Source organism: Cervus elaphus, chromosome 8 (assembly GCF_910594005.1).
Source record: "Cervus elaphus chromosome 8, mCerEla1.1, whole genome shotgun sequence".
Taxonomy (NCBI): domain Eukaryota; kingdom Metazoa; phylum Chordata; class Mammalia; order Artiodactyla; family Cervidae; genus Cervus; species Cervus elaphus.
Window position 1 is genome coordinate 15630254 of NC_057822.1, and position 19140 is coordinate 15649393.

The 19140-nt window shown below is 47.2% G+C and overlaps 1 protein-coding gene and 1 pseudogene across 4 annotated transcripts in view; both read right to left on the reverse strand.

Annotated features, from left to right (window-relative positions):
* The window catches only part of DIS3L2 (DIS3 like 3'-5' exoribonuclease 2), a 353242-nt gene that overhangs the window by 62694 nt on the left and 271408 nt on the right, over positions 1-19140 (reverse strand). The window lies entirely within an intron of this gene.
* LOC122698874 lies at positions 9076-12653 on the reverse strand (annotated as a pseudogene).

Sequence of the window (19140 nt, forward strand, 5' to 3'; positions counted from 1 at the left end):
GCTCTCCACTGCAGCAGCAGGCAGGGAGGCCACCGTGTCCCAACGCGAAGCTCGCGCCACAACAGGAAAGCTCCCAAGGCCCCGCCAGGTTGGCAGATGTGTCTCAAGGTGGAGCTGCCCGGCACCTCTGCACCAGCAACAACTTGTCTGTTAATCCCTGCCTGGGAAGGGAAGAGGCCGCGACGACCTGCTAGAGCACAGTGGAGGCTGGCTTCTGACAGTCCGGATGTGGGAAAACTGCTTCTATCGCGGTCGGATTCTTCCCATTTATTCTCAAGTTGAAACATGTCTCCAGCTGTATATTTATTTAACTCTCACACCGTCCAACTAGATCGTCAGCTGTAACAGAGACAGTCTCATCGATTTCTGCTTTTGATCCCCACGAACCTTTAAAAAAAATAAGAACTCCATGGGGCTGTAGGGCCATGCCATTACAGCAGAAATAAGAAGCTCCAATATTCAACCAGACACAGCACCGAGCACGTCACATGTACAGGTTCTATGACTGCCATTTTTTCAGGCGAGGAAACTGAGGTGCAGAGAGGTTAAGTAGCTTGCCTACCCAAGGGCAGGTGCTGTTATCAGTCTACTTGGCAGAGCCAGAAAGGGAACCCAAACCCACCTAACTGCAGTCTGGGCAGTCCCAGGGGACCACACCTGCTACTCCTTCATCTGTGAAGAGGGCACTAAACTGGATGCTGGGGCTCCAACCATGTACTTCTCTCTTCTCGATTCCAAGAGACAGAGGGGAGTAACTGGGGTTCAGAGTGTCAGTCTTGCAGGGCTCGCTGGCAAAGGTCTGACTGAAGAACAACTGAAATTGAAGGCCAGTGGCCTTAGTGAGAAACTGTGCAGACTGCCCGCCCAGCTTCAGGTGGAGAAGCTGGACCACAGAAGGGTCCTGGGTGGGCCTGCTAGAGGCCAGAGCCTGCCGGCAGACTGGGGATGCCAGGTAAGCCCACTCAACTGAAGGCAAGGGAGAGAGAGCCATGTGGGCTGGCTCTGCTTCTCCAGTTCAACGAACTTGCCCTCTGATTGACACGGCTCAGTCACACAGTTAGAAAGAAGGGCAAAACTGCAGCCAAGGGCTTCTGGGTTTGCAAAAGGCTAAAAGAAGAAATGCCAGCCAGCTAGTCAAAACACTGAATAGCAGGAATGAAAATAAAAGAGCAACAACAAAAACTAAGATTAATACAGGATCTATTAATATCCTACTGAAGAAATGTGTTCGGGACCCAGAGAGCCAGTCTCCATTACGTAGACCATTGGCTGTCCCTCACGTCATTTGTGAAGTGAAAGCCTCAGAAGAGAGACTGTCCTGGGTGCCTCTAGCCATGAACTTTACAGTTCTTTGGGCAAGTACTTGCTAAACATGCTCCCTGTCTGCTCAGCACCAGGCTGGGCACCCCGGGAGGCACAGGGTAAAAGGACAGTCCAGGCTGGCAGAGATGACCGAGTCACACTGACTCTAGCTATTGGAGTTCAGAGAAGGGGCTGGCAGCATGGCTGCATGGAAGAGATAAGGCCTTGTGAGTCTGCAGGACACCCTGATTTGAGTGGGAGACTGCAGGGAATGGGAAGAAACAGGACTTCGGCTCTCTCTGGGCACAGACCACACAGGTCATATCCATCACTGTGTCCCCAAGAGTCTTCGACAAAGTAGGCACTCAAGAAATAACTGTTGGAAGAATAAGTGATCCAAACTAGAGAAATAAGAGAGAACGTTCACTGTGAATACGTACAAGACTGATCTGACTATGAAGCAGAGGGTATACCTGGGAACAGATAAAATCCCACTGATGATAGTAACAAGATGAAAACGCACAGTAAATCCTTCTGTGCTAAACGTGTGCACATTAATGTGCACACTCTTGATGGATCTCTTAACAACCTCAGAGGGTGAGTGCTGTGACCACCCCTACTTTATGCCTGGGGACATGCAGGCTCACAGACTACTGGGAGGCCTGTCCCAGGTTACGTGATTGCAGTCCTGGGACTTGAGCCCAAGAGCCCTGACTCTCAGCTCAGTCCTTTCCTGTGAGATGAGAGAGGCTCAGGTCACCTCTGATGGAGGCTGAACCCCAGGCCCTCTTCTTGGTGCGGGTTCCTCTTCTATGCCACTTGCAGCTTTTGGATGTGGACTGCCTTCCGAGAGCAAGCAACTTCTAAGCTGAGACCAGGCCTCTTCCCAGGTCCCACTCAGGTGAATTCAACTACACACTTTTCGAAATGACTACAGATTTACAAAAGTAGCAAAAACAGAACAGAACAGGCCCCATGCACGCTCTACCCAGCTTCCACCAAAGGTGACATCTTCTACAATCTAGTTCTATGTCACTTAGTCACATGTGTAGATTTGTGTAACTCTCACTGCAACCCGGATATAGAACTCTTCCTTCACCACTGAGATCGTCCTTAGGCCACCTCCCTATCCCCCACCATCCCCAAACTCCTGGCAACCACAACTCTGTTCTCCAGTTCTATCATTCCTTCATTTTAAGAATGTTGTATAAGTGAGATCACATGGTATTTTAAGATAACCTTTCAAAGTTATCCTATAAGTAGGATTTGATCCATTGTTTAGGTTCATGTGCTGTGTGTGTGCTAAGTCGCTTCAGTCGTGTCAGATTCTTTGCAACCCCATGGACTATAGCCTGCCAGACTCCTTGGTCCATGGGATTCTCTAGGCAAGAATACTGGAGTGAGTTGCCATGCCCTCTTCCAGGGGATCTTCCTGACCCAGGGATCGAACCCGAGTCTTTTACACCTCTTGCATCAGCAGGCAGGTTCTTTACCACTAGCACCACCTGGAAAGCCCTTGATCCATTGTTTAGGTTCATAAAAGAATATAAAACAAGAGATGATGATAAAAATTAATCAGAATAAGGAATGTTCCTATCATGGTTCTGCCATTTCTAGCTACGTGACTTTTGACAAGGTAACCGAAACTCTCAGTTTCCTCATCTGTAAAAATGGGTATAAGGTTTAAGGATTAAATGAGGTAACATCTGAAAGCACTTGGCAAATGGCAGGTGCTCAATAAATTCTGCCTGTTTGTTATTATTAATAACAAGCCAAGGAAGCCTCTGTGCTTCTTTATAGAAAGTCAGGCTCTTAACGGTCACAGACGATTAAGGAAATGACCAGCCAGCCCTTAAATGACCCCAGGTTATTCTTCTCATTGCTTCCCAAGACTCCAGAGTGGAAGCTACCCGGGGACTCTTAAAAGGCGCTTCCAGCAGGCATCTTCATGAGCAAACCCTCCTGAGAACAAGCACCCGCTCCCTAGGCCAGAGTCACTAGGGGGCCTAGAATTCCCAAAGTGGGAAAGATGGCCAAGAGCTCTCTGTTTAGCACAGAGTGCCTCCCGAGGACAGCCAGAGTTTGTGCAGAGGCCCCCGCCCCCCCTTAGCAGCAGAGGGATCACAGAGAAGAGGACAGTGCCAAAGAGAGGCAGGGGTCAGACGTGTGATTGAATTAGGTGCTGCATGGATACCCCACAAAGCTCAGCATCACTCAAAGCATGGATGTGTGAAGGGTGACAATGGCCCACACTACCCACAAGGTCACCTTTACCGTGACTAGCTATGGAAATCTGAAAAAAAAAAAAAAAAAACCTCCCCCAAAATCTCATATGCAAAGACTCCATTATTTAGTCGAGAGAGCACTTGACTTCGAGCCTTTGAGTAGCTGGGAAAACAGCACAAATGGCTGGCCATATCTTAAGCAACATGCCCAGGGTTCATTGAAAACAGACAAAAATGGGTATTCAGGATCCTTCATGATTTATTGAAAGTGGCATTGTCTGGGCCTCCGCAGGGCACCAGCAGGGGTGGGGTTGAGGGCGCTCCTCCTGATGGCGGGGTCACCCCATGCGTCTCCTGTTCCCTTGGACTTTTCAACTCCCCTGGCCCGCATTCACTCACTCACTTCTTCTCCTTTGAAGTTAAAGAATACTGCCTCATCTATCACTGACATGTTGGGTTTCAAAAGGACTGAGAGGGAATTCACTTTAAAAAAAAAAAAAAAACAGATGAGAAGAGCTGGGCTGGGAAGAGAGAGAAGGTAAGGGGTTGGTGGCGGTGGCGGTGGGAGGCTGAGTCCAGAGGATGGCTGCCCTCCCCCGGCTCTGTGCCTTGGGGAAGCCCTGTCCAGCGCCCTGGCTTGCGGTCAGGGACAGAGGCTTCTGCACCGTGCCACGTGTTGCTCCTCAATGCTATGTGCGTCTACACCGTCTCACTAGCTTTATAGCAGGTTTCCTGTCCTGCTCACTGTACTTGGGAAGGCACGTGTATTTCTAATGCTTCCAGCAACAGGCATAGTTCCCCTGGTGGGGGGAGGGCGGGTAACAGAGACATACCAGGCTTCCGAGGCCGGCTGCCACGTGGGTGTCTTTTAATGGGATGGCCATGGTGTACCTCAAGCTCAGAGGGTCCCCAGTCCTGCTCTTGGTCCCTCGATGGTGGGGGGACTCTCCCAGGTGGTGCCACACCCAGGCCGCTGCCCAGAGACCCAGGAACATCCATCCAGGTGCCCCTTCCTTTCTTGGGCTCTGAGTCTACCTCCTCAGGGTCTTCCTCATCTGTGGCTTCCTGTTGGCTATGTGACTGCAGGTTATGGGGTCTCCCTCAGATGACCACTGCAGCCATCTAACTGGCCCTTTCTAATTCATTCTCCACAGAGCTTCCAGAGAGATCTTTCTGAAAATAAAGTCCTGTTCAATCACACTCATATGAAAAATGCTTCAATGGTACCAAGTTGAATTCAAGAAGGAACTCGTATACCAGGGTAGAACAAACAAGGTCCTGTGAGACTGACCCTGGTTACACTTCCAGTGGGCTTCCCTTGTGACTCAGCTGGTAAAGAATTCACCTGCAATGTGGAAGACCTGGGTTTGATCCCTGTGTTGCGAAGATCCCCTGGAGACGGGAAAGCCTATCCACTCCAGTATTTTAGCCTGGAGAATTCCATGGACTACATAGTCCATGGGATCGCAAAGAGTCGGACACGACTGAGTGACTTTCGCTTTCACTTTTCACACTTCCAATGGGGCTTCCCAGGTAGCACTAGTGGTAAAGAACCTGCCTGCCAATGCAGGAGATATGAGACACAGGTTCAATCAATGGGTGTGGAAGATACCCTGGAGAAGGGCATGGCAACCCACTCCAGGATTCTTGCCTGGAGAATCCAGTGGACAGAGGAGCCTGGCAGGCTATAGTCCATAGGGTTGCAAAGAGTTGGACATGACTGAAGTGACTTAGCATGCACACACACTTCTAATAGCATCTCCCACTGCCTCTGTGAGTTCTTCCTATGACCCAGCTGGGCCAATGGCCTGCACCTGCCAGAACACTCCAACCCCTGCACTGCTCTGCCTGGAAGACCCTTGGAGAAGCCATGGCCAGCCTACTCTTATGTGTTCTCCTTTACTGGGACAGGAATCTTCTCCTGGTTTCCATCAATCCATCAACTTTACTGGCTGGCGCATGCTCTGGACTACTGTTTCTTACCTGCCCTGCAGTGACTGACACAAAGCTGACAATCAGTGTTGTTTTCTGAATTCTTTTGCTGCAGTGTATTTTCCCATGGATGAAAGATGGCAGGCCTCTACTCAGCTTGGCTGAGGTCGCTCATCTCACAGATTTCTGTCAAATGTTAGCTGCACATCCTTCCTTCCCAGGCAAGCAGTCCTTGGCTTCTCACTCACATCAGGCTTTCTTCCCACCACATTACACCCCAGCTGTTCTGAGGAAAGCCCAACCTCAATGGCAGTCATAACTAGCAAGCTGCCTTGTTGACGATCATTTTTAAAAGCCTCTCTCTCGGTTATGAGATTAAAGCATGATCGGGTGAGTCACTGACATGGGTGTTTGCATGTAATCGACAAAGTCCTGTGCTTGGCACCACTCACCGTCCGGACTCAGGGCAGCAGTCAGAGGATTTATCCAGAAAGTTTGGAGATTTTTCTCTTAGCACCCTAACTCTCCTTTATAAGATGCAATCTTCATTATTATGCCAAGTCTTAAGCCAGAGAAAACTCCTATCTGCTTAACAGCCACTCCTGGGCAGTTTCTGAGGCCCATACCTCCTTTCCAGATGGTTCCTGGAGGGTACCCACACCTGGGTAAGGCTGCCAGGACTGAATCCATCCCAAATCTGCCCAGGGGTGTCCGTCTCTTTAATGGAAATGTTTTCTAAAAGAAACTTCTGGGGCTAGGAAATAAGTGGAGAACCTAAATGTAAATCTTAAAACTATAAAACTCCAACATAGGAATAAATCTTTGTGACCTGGGGTCAGTCAAAGATTTCCTAGATGTGACACCAAAACACAATCCATTAAAAATTCAGTAAGTTGGACTTTATCAAAATTTAAAACTTTTGCTCTTCAGAAAAGTCTAAAACGATTAAGCGAGAAGGAATAAAAAAACAAGAGAATGAGAAGACAAGCCAAAGTCAGGGAGAAAAGATGTCGCAAATCTGATGGAGGATTTATAGCCATAATATAAAAAGAACTCTTAAAACTCAGTAATAAGAAACCAAACAGTCAAAAAGAATTCATTTGAATCAGTCCTAATGAGATGGATGAAACTGGAGCCCATTATACAGAGTGAAGTAAGCCAGAAAGATAAAGAACATTACAGCATACTAACACATATATATGGAATTTAGAAAGATGGTAATGATAACCCTATATGCAAAACAGAAAAAGAGACACAGAAATACAGAACAGACTTTTGAACTCTGTGGGAGAATGTGAGGGTGGGATGTTTCAAAAGAACAGCATGTATACTATCTATGGTGAAACAGATCACCAGCCCAGGTGGGATGCATGAGACAAGTGCTCGGGCCTGGTACACTGGGAAGACCCAGAGGAGTCGGGTGAAGAGGGAGGTGGGAGGGGGGATCGGGATGGGGAATAAGTGTAAATCTATGGCTGATTCATATCAATGTATGACAAAACCCACTGAAATGTTGTGAAGTAATTAGCCTCCAACTAATAAAAAAATAAAAAATATAAAAAAAAAAAAGAAACCAAACAATTCAGTTAAGTGGGCAAAAGATATAAAGAGACACATCACCAAAAAAAGACAGAAAATATGCACATGAAAAAGAAGCTCAAGCTCTTTAGTCACTCAGTTCAGTTCAGCCGCTCAGTCATGTCCGACTCTTTGCGACCCCATGCAGCACAGCACACCAGGCCTCCCTGTCCATCACCAACTCCCGGAGTTTACCCAAACTCATGCCCATCAAGTTGGTGATGCCATCCAGCCATCTCATCCTCTGTTGTCCCCTTCTCCTCCTGCCCCCAATCCCTCCCAGCATCAGGGTCTTTTCCAACGAATCAACTCTTCACATGAGGTGGCCAAAGTATTGGAGTTTCAGCTTCAGCATCAGTCCTTCCAGTGAACACCCAGGACTGATCTCCTTTAGGATGGACTGGTTGGATCTCCTTACAGTCCAAGGGACTCTCAAGAGTCTTCTCCAACACCACAGTTCAAAAGCATCAATTTTTCGGTGCTCAGCTTTCTTCACAGTCCAACTCTCACATCCATACATGACCACTGGAAAAACCATAGCCTGGACCAGACGGACCTTTGTTGGCAAAGTAATGTCTCTGCTTTTTAATATGCTATCTAGGTTGGTCATAACTTTCCTTCCAAGGAGTAAGCGTCTTTTAATTTCATGGCTGCAGTCACCATCCACAGTGATTTTGGAGCCCAAAAAAATAAAGTCTGACACTGTTTCCACTGTCTCCCCATCTATTTCCCATGAGGTGATGGGACCAGATGCCATGATCTTAGTTTTCTGAATGTTGAGCTTTAAGCCAACTTTTTCACTCTCCTCTTTCACTTTCATCAAGAGGCTTTTTAGTTCCTCTTCACTTTCTTCCATAAGGGTGGTGTCGTCTGCATATCTGAGGTTATTGATATTTCTCCCGGCAATCTTGATTCCAGCTTGTGCTCCTTCCAGCCCAGTGTTTCTCATGATGTACTCTGCATATAAGTTAAATAAGCAGGGTGACAATATACAGCCTTGATGACTCCTTTTCCTATTTGGAACCAGTCTGTTGTTCCATGTCCAGTTCTAACTGTTGCTTTCTGACCTGCATACAGGTTTCTCAAGAGGCAGGTCAGGTGGTCTGCTATTCCCATCTCTTTCAGAATTTCCCACAGTTTATTGTGATCCACACAGCCAAAGGCTTTGGCATAGTCAATAAAGCAGAAATAGATGTTTTTCTGGAACTCTTTTGCTTTTTCGATGATCCAGTGGATGTTGGCAATTTGATTTCTGATTCCTCTGCCTTTTCTAAAACCAGCTTGAACATCTGGAGTTCTTGGTTCACGTATTGCTGAAGCCTGGCTTGGAGAATTTTGAGCAGTACTTTACTAGCGTGTGAGATGAGTGCAATTGTGCAGCAGTTTGAGCATTCTTTGGCATTGCCTTTCTTAGGGACTGGAATGAAAACTGACCTTTTCCAGTCCTGTGGCCACTGCTGAGTTTTCCAAATTTTGCTGGCATTGAGTGCAGCACTTTCACAGCATCATCTTTTAGGATTTGAAATAGCTCAACTGGAATTCCATCACATCCACTAGCTTTGTTTGTAGTGACACTTTCTAAGGCCCACTTGACTTCACATTCCAGGATGTCTGGCTCTAGGTGAGTGATCATACCATCGTGATTATCTGGGTCATGAAGATCTTTTTTGTACAGTTCTTCTGTGTATTCTTGCCACCTCTTCTTAACATCTTCTGCTTCTGTTAGGTCCATACCATTTCTGTCCTTTATCGAACCCATCTTTGCCTGAAATGTTCCCTTGATATCTCTAATTTTCTTGAAGAGATCTCTAGTCTTTCCCATTCTGTTGTTTTCCTCTATTTCTTTGCATTGTTCGCTGAGGAAGGCTTTCTTATCTCTCCTTGCTATTCTTTGCAACTCTGCATTCAAATGGGAATATCTTTCCTTTTCTCCTTTGCTTTTTGCTTTAGTCACTAGGGAAATGCAAATTAAAACCACTATGATATGAATCAGCCATAGATTTACACGTATTCATATCAATGTATGACAAAACCCACTGAAAAAATAAATAAATAAATAAAGGGAAAAAAAAACCCACAATGAAATACCACTACACACACCTATTAGCAGGGCTAAAACATACAAACAAACAAAAAACTGGACAATATCAAGTTCTGATAAGCAGGTAAAGAAACTGAAACTATCATACTTTGCTGTTGAGTGGTACAGCCACTCTGAAAAACAGTTTGGCTTTTTTTTTTTTGCTCGGGTTAAGTGGCTTTATTAGAGAAAGCCAAGATTGCAGAGGACTCAGGAATTAGCATTAGGGCCCTTCTTCTTGCCAAAGGTGGGCCCAACACTGACAAAGCACTGGTTGTACCGCACATGCCTCTTGGCCCGTCGTCGTCTTCTTTTTCTCTTGCTTGGCCACCTTGGGAGTCTGACCTCTCACTTTCCCAGCATGGGCCAGGAAACCATGGACTTCACCTCCAAGCATGCGACCAGCTACTTCCAGGGTGCTCAGAGCCTCTACCCCACACTGGCCCCCAGAGTAGCCTTATCCTCTAGGGGCGTGCCTGCCAGGAGCAGGACTTGATCTTCTGGAGTGATATCCTCCGACAAGGCTACAGGAGCCTTGATCTGGGCGACCGTCTCCTGGCTGGTCACCTCGAGAATGTGTAGCTCCTAGGCGTAGACTAAGAGCTGCGTGTTGGTGACTAGATCGCGGACACCGCCGCCGCTACCACAAAGATGGGAGTTGAAAAAGGGGAAGGAGCAAGGGCACACATGTCCTCTCTGCCTGCTGCGTGCCATGCCACTGGCAATTTTTTTATAAAGTTAAATATACACTTACTACATGACCCAGCAAGTCCCACTTTCAAGGTATTTACCCAAGTGAAATGAAAACTTAACCATCACACAAAAACCTATGGGCAAATGTTTATGGCAGCATTATTCATAATGGCCCCAAACCGGAAACAACCCAAATATCCTTCAATTGATAAATGGACAAACTGTGGAACATCTATACCATGGAATACTACTCTGCAATAAAAAGGAATGAACACTGATACACACAAAACACAGGGGTGAACCTCAAGGGCGTGATGCTAAGTCAAAGAAGCTCGACTTAAAAGCTACCCACTTTCTGATTCTACTTACGTGACATTCTGGAAAAGGTAAAAGTACAGGGAAAGAAAACAGAGGAGTGGTTGCCAGGGGCTGAGGGTAGGGAAGGGGGTTGACTACAAAGGGGTGTGCATGAATTTTCTGGGGTAAGGAAACTGTTCTGTGTCTTGGTTGTGGTGTGTGTAGCTTGTTGTTCAGTTGCTAAATCGTGTCTGACTCTTTGCAACCCCATGAACTGCAGCACGCTAGGCTTCCCTGTTCACCAACTCCCTGAGCTTGCTCAAACTCATGTCCATCGAGTCGGTGACGCCATCCAACCATCTCATCCTCTGTCACTCCCTTCTCCTCTTGCCTTCAATCTTTCCAAGCATCAGGGTCTTTTCCAATGAGTCAGCTCTTCGCATCAAGTGGCCAAAGTATTGGAGCTTCAGCTTCAGCATCAGTCCTTCCAATGAATATTCAGGGTTGATTTCCATCAGGATTGACTGGTTTGATCTTCCTGCTATCCAAAAGACCCTCAAGAGCTTCTCCAGCACCATAGTTCAAAAGCATCCTTCTTTATGGTCCAACTCTCACATCCATACATGACTACTGGAAAAACCATAGCTTTGACTATACAGACCTTTGTTGGCAAAGTGATGTCTCTGCTTTTCAATACACTATCTAAGTTTGTCACAACTTTTCTTGCAAGGAGCATCTTTTAATTTCATGGCTGCAGTCACTGTCTGCAGTGATTTTGCTTGCAGAACTATACACTAAAAAGAGTAAATTTTTCTGTATATAAATTATTACCTTACTTGGGGAAAAAAAGTAATTCTGGCTAAAAATGTGGCTTGTGTGTCTAGTGCTTAAGGCTTTATTTTTAGGAGAGTAGTGATAGTAGAAGGAAGCTTCTTCCTTTCATAGAAAGACTCAAGAGTGGATTGAACCCACAAGCAGTTAACACAAAGGCAAGCCAAAATGATAATAAAATACCATTTTCAAGCTACCATATTAACAAAGATTAAATAAAACCCACAAACTCTCAATCTGATGAGAGGCAGGGACAATATGCTATTGTTTCCTGCTGGGGAAAGATCTAAATTAGTCTAACCTCTCTGGAAAAGCATCCTATGGCTTGTGTCAAAAGCTCTAAAAAAATGTCCATGCTGTAGGATACCTAGAAACATGTTATTAGTAGATGATGGCTATTTGGGGTTTACTTGTTTTTTGCTTTTGTTTTGGTGCTTAATTGCTAATTAAAAATTTTCATAACACAAACGTGTTACTTTTATCATACAATCACAAAAGTTAATAAAAAGAGAAAGTATCACAGAAAAATAGCTATTCCCCTTTAATCTGGTCATTCTAAGCATATATTCCCAAGGAAATAATCCAAAACAACTGTGATTAACAATGCATAAGAATATTAATTGGAGTGTTATTTATAATAACACTAACAGTAACAGCATTAGGAAGGGTTATGTAAATGGTGGTATGTCTGTACCAACGGAACATTTGAGTGATGGGAGGTGGGGAGTGACATGGGACTTTCCTTCCTTCCTTCCTTGCTCACAGATCTTGCCTGTTCTCCCTGTGATTCCAGCACCAGTACTGGCTCTTGAGTGCTTCAGGATACCCCCAGTCTCATCTCCTACTGCAGTGTTCCCTTCACACACCCAACCTAACCGGACCACTCACACCAAGCAGTGGGAGCCCACCCTTCCTCGCCCCTGCACCTCCACTTTATGTCCTTTCCTCAGCATCCCGGCACACAGCTAACATCCATTTGCTATTATGTGTCAGGGACCATTCTAAGTGTTTTACGACCACAAGTCATTTAATCTAACAACATCCTCATGGCACAGCTATTACACGTGGGGTGGGGTTGGGGGGGGGGGTGTCACAACTCCAGGGGGCAATTAAATCATTTCTAATTTACTTTCAACATTTCTAGCATTTTCTTACAGCAAACTGCTAGTTTTTATTTTGTACAGGAGAAAACTCTTAAAAACAGAATGACCTTGTTTTTAAAGTGGTCCCTTCAAATCATAGCTAAAGTCCTCAGGTAAAATACCATGGCAGCCACTTCCACACTCAGCCCAAACCAACCTGCCCCATGCGCCTGCTTGTTCTGTGTCCCTGTTCCCTCTGTGAAACGCTAAGCTACTCTGAGAGCTGGGGCCACATTCTAATCTCTTGGTTCCAGTATCTAGCACAGTACTCTCCATCTGGTAGACATGTATTAATGTGAGAAATTAAAAACAGAAGCCAAAAGGGATGGTCTAAAGTTATAAAATACTTTTAAAGCTCTTAAGTTCTCTTTGGTTAAAGACATCTGTTGCTTGCCATTTAAAACAGGAACAGAAGCAGTTACAGAACGCAGCAACCGGGTTACAATGATGCCATTCTTGAAAAACGTGGGAATTTCCTGAGGAATAACAAACAGGATCATATTTTCAAGTTCTAGACTGTAAAATGGGCACTGTGTCCTGGAGCACCATTGACCACGGGTGTACTGACCGCATGGATACTTTCGAGCGCTAGGAACACCTTGGGGCCTGCCTCTTCCATACCAATGCCGCAGATTTATGGGCGAGCGAGAAGTGTCAGCGCTGTATCTGCCTTCTAAGGCGAGGGAGGGGAAGGGAATAAAGAGACAAGACGACAGGGTGACATGAATGAAGACCCAGGGTGCACTCCATCAGGCACCGAGAGGAGAGACGGGGAAGGAGGCCAAGAGACATGGGTGGAGGAGGAGGCGGCCTCTCTGAAGTGGGCTTCTGGAGGAAGTGGGGTGCGGGGGAGCTGGGGGAAGTGAGTAGAGGCCTGGGCTATACGAAGGCAGGACGAGTGAGTAAGGGAGACAGCTGGGTGGGAAACGGGAAACTGCACTGCTGAGGGCCTCCAAAGCCAGGGGGCGTGCGGATCTGATGGAACTCTCCAGCAGCTCTCAAAGGCTGGTCTGAGATCTACAACACGAGAGAAAGGTTTTCCATGAAGCTCAACCAGGTCAATGGAAGAGACCGCCCTGAGCTGTGAAACGAAGTCTTCCTTTGTACAGGTACTAAACTGTTTCATTTATAAAATCATGGAGGTGGTAGGTGGCAGCTGGCTTTTAAAGAAAACGTTCTCGTTTGGCAAAATGAAACCCCCAAATCCTATTTCTCATCCCAGAATATTAATGAAAATCTCACTACCCGTGAAATCTGCTGGAGGAGACAGCAGGTTCTTGAGTGACAGGTGAACGCGGCATTTGGGGGAGCGAGGTCTGGCAGCGGGGTTCAGCACAGATGGCTGACCGAACAGCAGCAACAGAGCCCCCAGCTCGCAGAACCACGGAAATCGAAATCAACTGGGCCTGCCCCCAGAAGCGGTCATGGTTGAAATCTAAGGATCAGCTGCAAGGGCTCCTGTTCTCCAGTGCAGGTTTTACTAACGTCAAAGGATTCCATGCCTCTTACGGAGCTGTTTGGCTCACGTTCGAGTGACGTGGGATTTGACATGGGGGCAGAAGGAGGACGTGCAGAGTGTCCTGTGAATAGAAGGGGAGAGTCCAAGAGCTTCCTCACTGTGAGCACGATTACCCAAAAGCCAGGGTCCTGGGGGAGCCAAATCCGTTCTGTCAAGGCCACTAACCTGCAAGGCTCGCGTCTCAGAGAGAATCAGCCACCGCCCTGCTCGACCCCCAGAAGTTTCTCATGTATCATCTGGTTGGGGTGAGAGCTCACTATCTCACTTCACTGCCCCCTGGAGATGCTAGGGACTTAGGTTTGAATCATCCGGGCACACTCTCAACCCCAGCTGTGATGTGAGTTATCTTCTCTTCTCAGAAAGTCCAGCAGCAACTAACACAACCCCTGTCTTGTGGAAATCATTTCCATTAAAAGCGAAACCAGGCTCTGATCAGAATTCACAGAGGAAGTGTTAGGCTGGGGATCCCACCATGGGGTAAGAATCATTTCCATCTCACCAGGGAGGTGGGGGATGACAGCTGGTATTAGCTCACCTGGGAAGGACGCTTTTCAAGAGGCAGGTGCGGGCGGGAGGGATTGGGTGCCTGGCCCACCTTTCTAGGCTGGCAAATCAGGTCGTGGACAAGCCTGAGCAACTCCATATCCAGACTGGCACACTGGGGGTCTCTGTGCCTTCCCCTGAGAGCCGCTTCTGCCAGGCTCCCCGAGGGCACAGAGGGCTAAGGATACAGAGGTGAACACAGAAGTACTTAGGAAGCCTTAGAAGCACTGCCAACCCCCTGGGGTACTAAAGCTTCCTGGCTCCTCACACCTGTCCAGGCAGGTCCTCCATGAGAAAGGCCTCATTACACCCTGTCGTAAACCCTGTATGCCCTGGCAAGTAGTCAAACACCCAAGCCTTTTATTCAAAAGAGGAGGAAGCCTCTCTGATTCATAACATGCGTTTGATTCTCTTACATAAGCACACCTCTCTTCCAGAGTTAGTCCCTCTCCCAGATCACAATTACCATTGTTTTCCTTTTAAAAAGACCGGTGTGTATAGAGATGCTTAGAGACCTTGAAACACCCTTAAAAACAAGCACTGGGCAGTGGCTAGGGACATAAAGATGAACAGATACTGTCCTTAGCCCGAGGGAACTCACAGTTTCAGAGAAGGAGACAGGGAAGCGAACGGAAAATGTGAAAACGTGAAAGCAATGTGCAAACGTGATCCAGACAGGTGTTGGGTGTAAATAAGATGCTCTGGGAGCCCTAAGCGGGAGGGCAGGAGGGGCTGGCCAAGGCAAGCTTCTCTGCAGCAGGATTTGGAGTTTCAGTCTTCAGCTGCCTGGAAACTTAAGACAGGTCTATAGGGGTGGAGGTCCTCCCTTCTGTAAGAGATGAGCCTGGATAACAGGCAAGCAGAAAGAGCCGGAAGGCAAGTTGAAAAGCTTCCAGAGGTCAAGCGGGAGCCACGCTCACTTTTTGAAGTCATATAAACACCAGTTTTCAGCCTTCTGCTGAGGATACGTCCTGGCTGTTCCGACCAAGAGCTGGCGCATCAGCCACTTACTGGTGCTCACTGGAAGGCACTGAGCAGCGAAGGCCGTCCCAGTACTTGGTGCCCAGCGCCCTGTTTCTGCAGAGCACAACCCTTCCTCCCTCTGCTCTGGCTACTCTCTGCCCCCTCGAGTCACCCCCTCAGAGTTTCCTTTTACAGCATTAACTTCTGAGCTGTTCCAAATGCCTGAACTGGCTCAGGCTGCCTTTCTCCAATCCAAACTTCACCAGTAATAGATGGGAGATTTTGATCTCAGTCTGACTTGTGTGTCCATTTCTCAGTGGGTTCGGAACTCAGATGGGAGAGGAGTGTGATGGAACACATCCCTTGAATCTCGACGGAGTGGGCACTGGCTGGCCCTCAGCTCTTCTTCACCAAGCATGCCCTTCACCCTGATCACCGTGTGATTCTGGACTGCCCTTCCCAAGCAGCCTGTTTTCACTAACTCCATCTACCTAAGAACCATCAGGCTGGGTATTCCTTTAGCCCTGTGTCAATTTACTATGCCCTTGCTTTTATCTTAGTGAAGTTTCTCATAAGCACATAGAAAGTGAAAGTCACTCAGTCGTGTCCAACTCTTTGTGACCCCATGGGCAATACAGTCCATGGAATTCTCCAGGCCAGAATACTGGAGTGGGTAGCCTTTCCCTTCTCCGGGAGATCTTCCCAACCCAGTGATTGAACCCACATATCCCGCATTGCACGCAGATTCTTTACCAGCTGAGCCACCACGGAAGCCCAAGAATACTGGAGTGGGTAGCCTATCCCTTCCCCAGCGGATCTTTCCAACCCAGCAATCAAACTGGGTTCTCCTGCATTGCAGGCAGATTCTTTACCAACTGAGCTATCAGGGAAGCCAACTTACTATGCCCTTGCTTTTATCTTGCTGAAGTTTCTTCTAAGTGCAGAGCTCTTCACAAATTCACTAAGCACCTCTAGAGTAGAAGAAAGTTTGTCTTCCACAGCCCTCAGGCTCCTTTGTAGGGCTAGAAGCAGTAGTTGTAACACAACAGGAACCCAGAAACATCTGTCTAGTAAGGGCTGGAAATCATGTCTGAGTCTGTATTTTTAACAACTTCCAGAATACTACTCCCTGCATTCCTTCTAATTTTTGAAAATTATGAGTAAATGACTAGGTGACATGCCTAAAGGGAGGGTGAGCACATGAAAGTTTAGGGTTATAATAACAAGCTGCTCAGCAGACCTACTCCAACACTTAATGATATGCGTTAGTTTTTATGTGTATGCTAACAAGCCACAAACAGTGATCAGCTCACACAAGTGGGTGTAATTAGTGTTGTTTATATACAACCAGGTCAAGTTTTCAAGTCTCGTCCATGCCTTGGGATGCATAAATCTGGACTGTTTTCCCTGATTCCACATGAAATTAAAGTGTGATCACTAAGTCACTCTCTCTCTCAAAGGAAGGACTTCAACACCCTCTGACTGGGAAGTCCTGTGCCCCACGCCCCCCCAAGAGCTGGAGCCTGAGGCTGTTCCCTCCCCAGCCTCTCTCCCGGAGCCTCTCAAGAGAGCACAGACCCTGGGCTGTGGATTCACTTATAAATGAGACGCACACATGGAAATGAAAATCCTGCTTATATGATTATCATGAAGCTGGTAAATGGAAAAAAGAGGGGGCAATCTGACAGAGTGATAAATACTATTTAACCCTCCCTGGTTCTAGAACTATCTCCACGGCCTGTCCACGTTCAACCAGAACCCTGAACTTCTAGTAGAAGCCTCCTGTGCTGTTTATCACTACCTGAAAGAGAAGGGTAGTGATTCTTATGGTGGCAGAGATGACATGGCTCCCAAATGGCTGCCTCTAGGTGAGCCCGACCGACCGACCTCTAGACCCACATGCTTATTCCACATCTCAACCTGTTCTGTCTCCAGGTGGCCCCCCAAACTCAACTCTCCTCTCCTAAGGTACTTAGGTACTTCTCAGCTCTCCTAATCTAAGGTACTTCCCTGTCAGTTGCAGTACTGCATCAATGCATGTGCCCGAACCTGAAGCCTGAGTCCCTGATTCAACTCTCCTCCCTTGGGCTTCCTGATGGCTCAGTAGTAAAGAATCTGCCTGCCAGTGTAGGAGACACAGGTTCAATCCCTGGCCTGGGAAGATTCCACATGCCTTATAGCAACTAAGGTAGCTGTGCACCACAACTACTCAGCCTGTGCTCTGGAGCCTGCGAACCACACGACTACTGAGCCCACATGCCCTAGAGCCCATGCTCTGATAGAAAAGAAGCCCCGGCTTTCACCGCAACTAGAGAAAAGCCTGAATAGCAAAGAAAATGCAGCAGAGCCAAAAAACAAAACAAAACACCTCTCCTCCCTCAGCACCTGCGCCCCTCCCTTCCACATCTAATCAGGACAGTCAATTTGTCAAGGCTTGCCAATCTTCCTTCCTCTCTCGATCTGTAATTTTCTATCTCCCCACATTCTCTATCTCAGGTTTAGCCCTCATCATTTCTCTCCTGAAATATAAGCTTCCTTTTTTTTTTTAATTTCTTCTCTTTCAGTCTACTCTCCATGAGCCAGTAAGCTCTTCTAAAACACAGTTCCGTTCATGTCCCTTCTGTGTCTGAAATGGTCCCACGGCTCCCAAGCCCCCTCCTGCAGAATTCAAGCCTGGCCCCTGCCCTCTGCCCGAGCTCCCCTCTCTCATCGCACTCCACGACCGGGAACAACTGGACGCTGTCCAAAGGTGCCACCTCCCACCTCTTCCATGCCTGCAATAGCAGTTCGCCTGAAATGCACCCCCCTTGCGTTCAGAGCCTGGCTAGTCCCTCAAGCTTTTAAAGCCTTGTTGTGCACACCATCCCTGCTGGGACGGCGTCCCTGACCCCGAGACAGGACCTGTCCTCTCCTGTGCAGTCTCATGCAGCCTGGGAAAGCCGGGCACTGTGCATTTTCTGTGCGGTCTGCTGGTTCCTGCACTGCACAGTAAACTTGAGAACGGGGACTGTTCATTTCCAGCACCTACCACATACCTGCTTTCTGTACTTAGTAAACATTTCCTGAAGACAGGCTGAATAGAGGACTCTATGACTAAGAAAATACAGACCAAGTCTCCAAACACATCCAGCCACCTGATCAACAGCTTTCTCCAGTGTGTAAGTGAGGACATAAGGAACAAGACAAGGAAGAGCCAGGCAGGATGGTTATGCCCATCCTCCTTATTGTTGCTCAGTTGCTACATCATGTCTGACTCTTCACGATTCCATGGGCTGCAGCACACCAGGTTCCCCTATCCTACACTATCTCCCGCAGTTGGCTTTTATTCATTTCCATTGAGTCAGTGATGCTTCTAAACATCTCATCCTTTGCTGCCTCCTTCTCCTTCTGTCTTCAATCTTTCCCAGCATCAGGGTATTTTCCAATAATATGGGAATAATGGGCTCTTTGCATCAGGTGGCCAAAGTATTGAAGCTTCCACATCAGTTCTTCCAGTGAATACTCAGGGCTGATTTCCTTTAGGACTGACTGGTTTGATCTCCTTGTTGTCCAAGGGACTCTCAAGAGTCTTCTTCAGCACCACAGTTCAAAAGCATCAATTCTTTGGTGCTCAGCCTTCTCTATGGTCCAACTCTCACACCCGGACATGACTACCGGAAAAACCATAGCTTTGACTAAATGGACCTTTGTTGGCAACGTGATGTCTCTGCTTTTTAATATACTGTCTAGGTTTGTCATAGATTTCCTTCCAAGGGAATTTTCCATCCTCCTTATCTGGCACCAATTATCATACTGTACAAAAATTAAACGGCAGAGAGCTGGAATGCTCATTTCTTAAAAACAACCATATTACAGAGAAGGAAAATAAACATGCTTAACGATAGTTTTAAATGCATAATTCAACAAAATACACTGCTGCATACAGCAGCAGGGGTGGGGCTGGGGAAGAAATGCCATTGAGCTTCCTCAGAGTCAAGCTTCGCTCTGACAGTCGCCACTTCAGCACACCCTACCAGACGGCAGAGCCAGCATCTC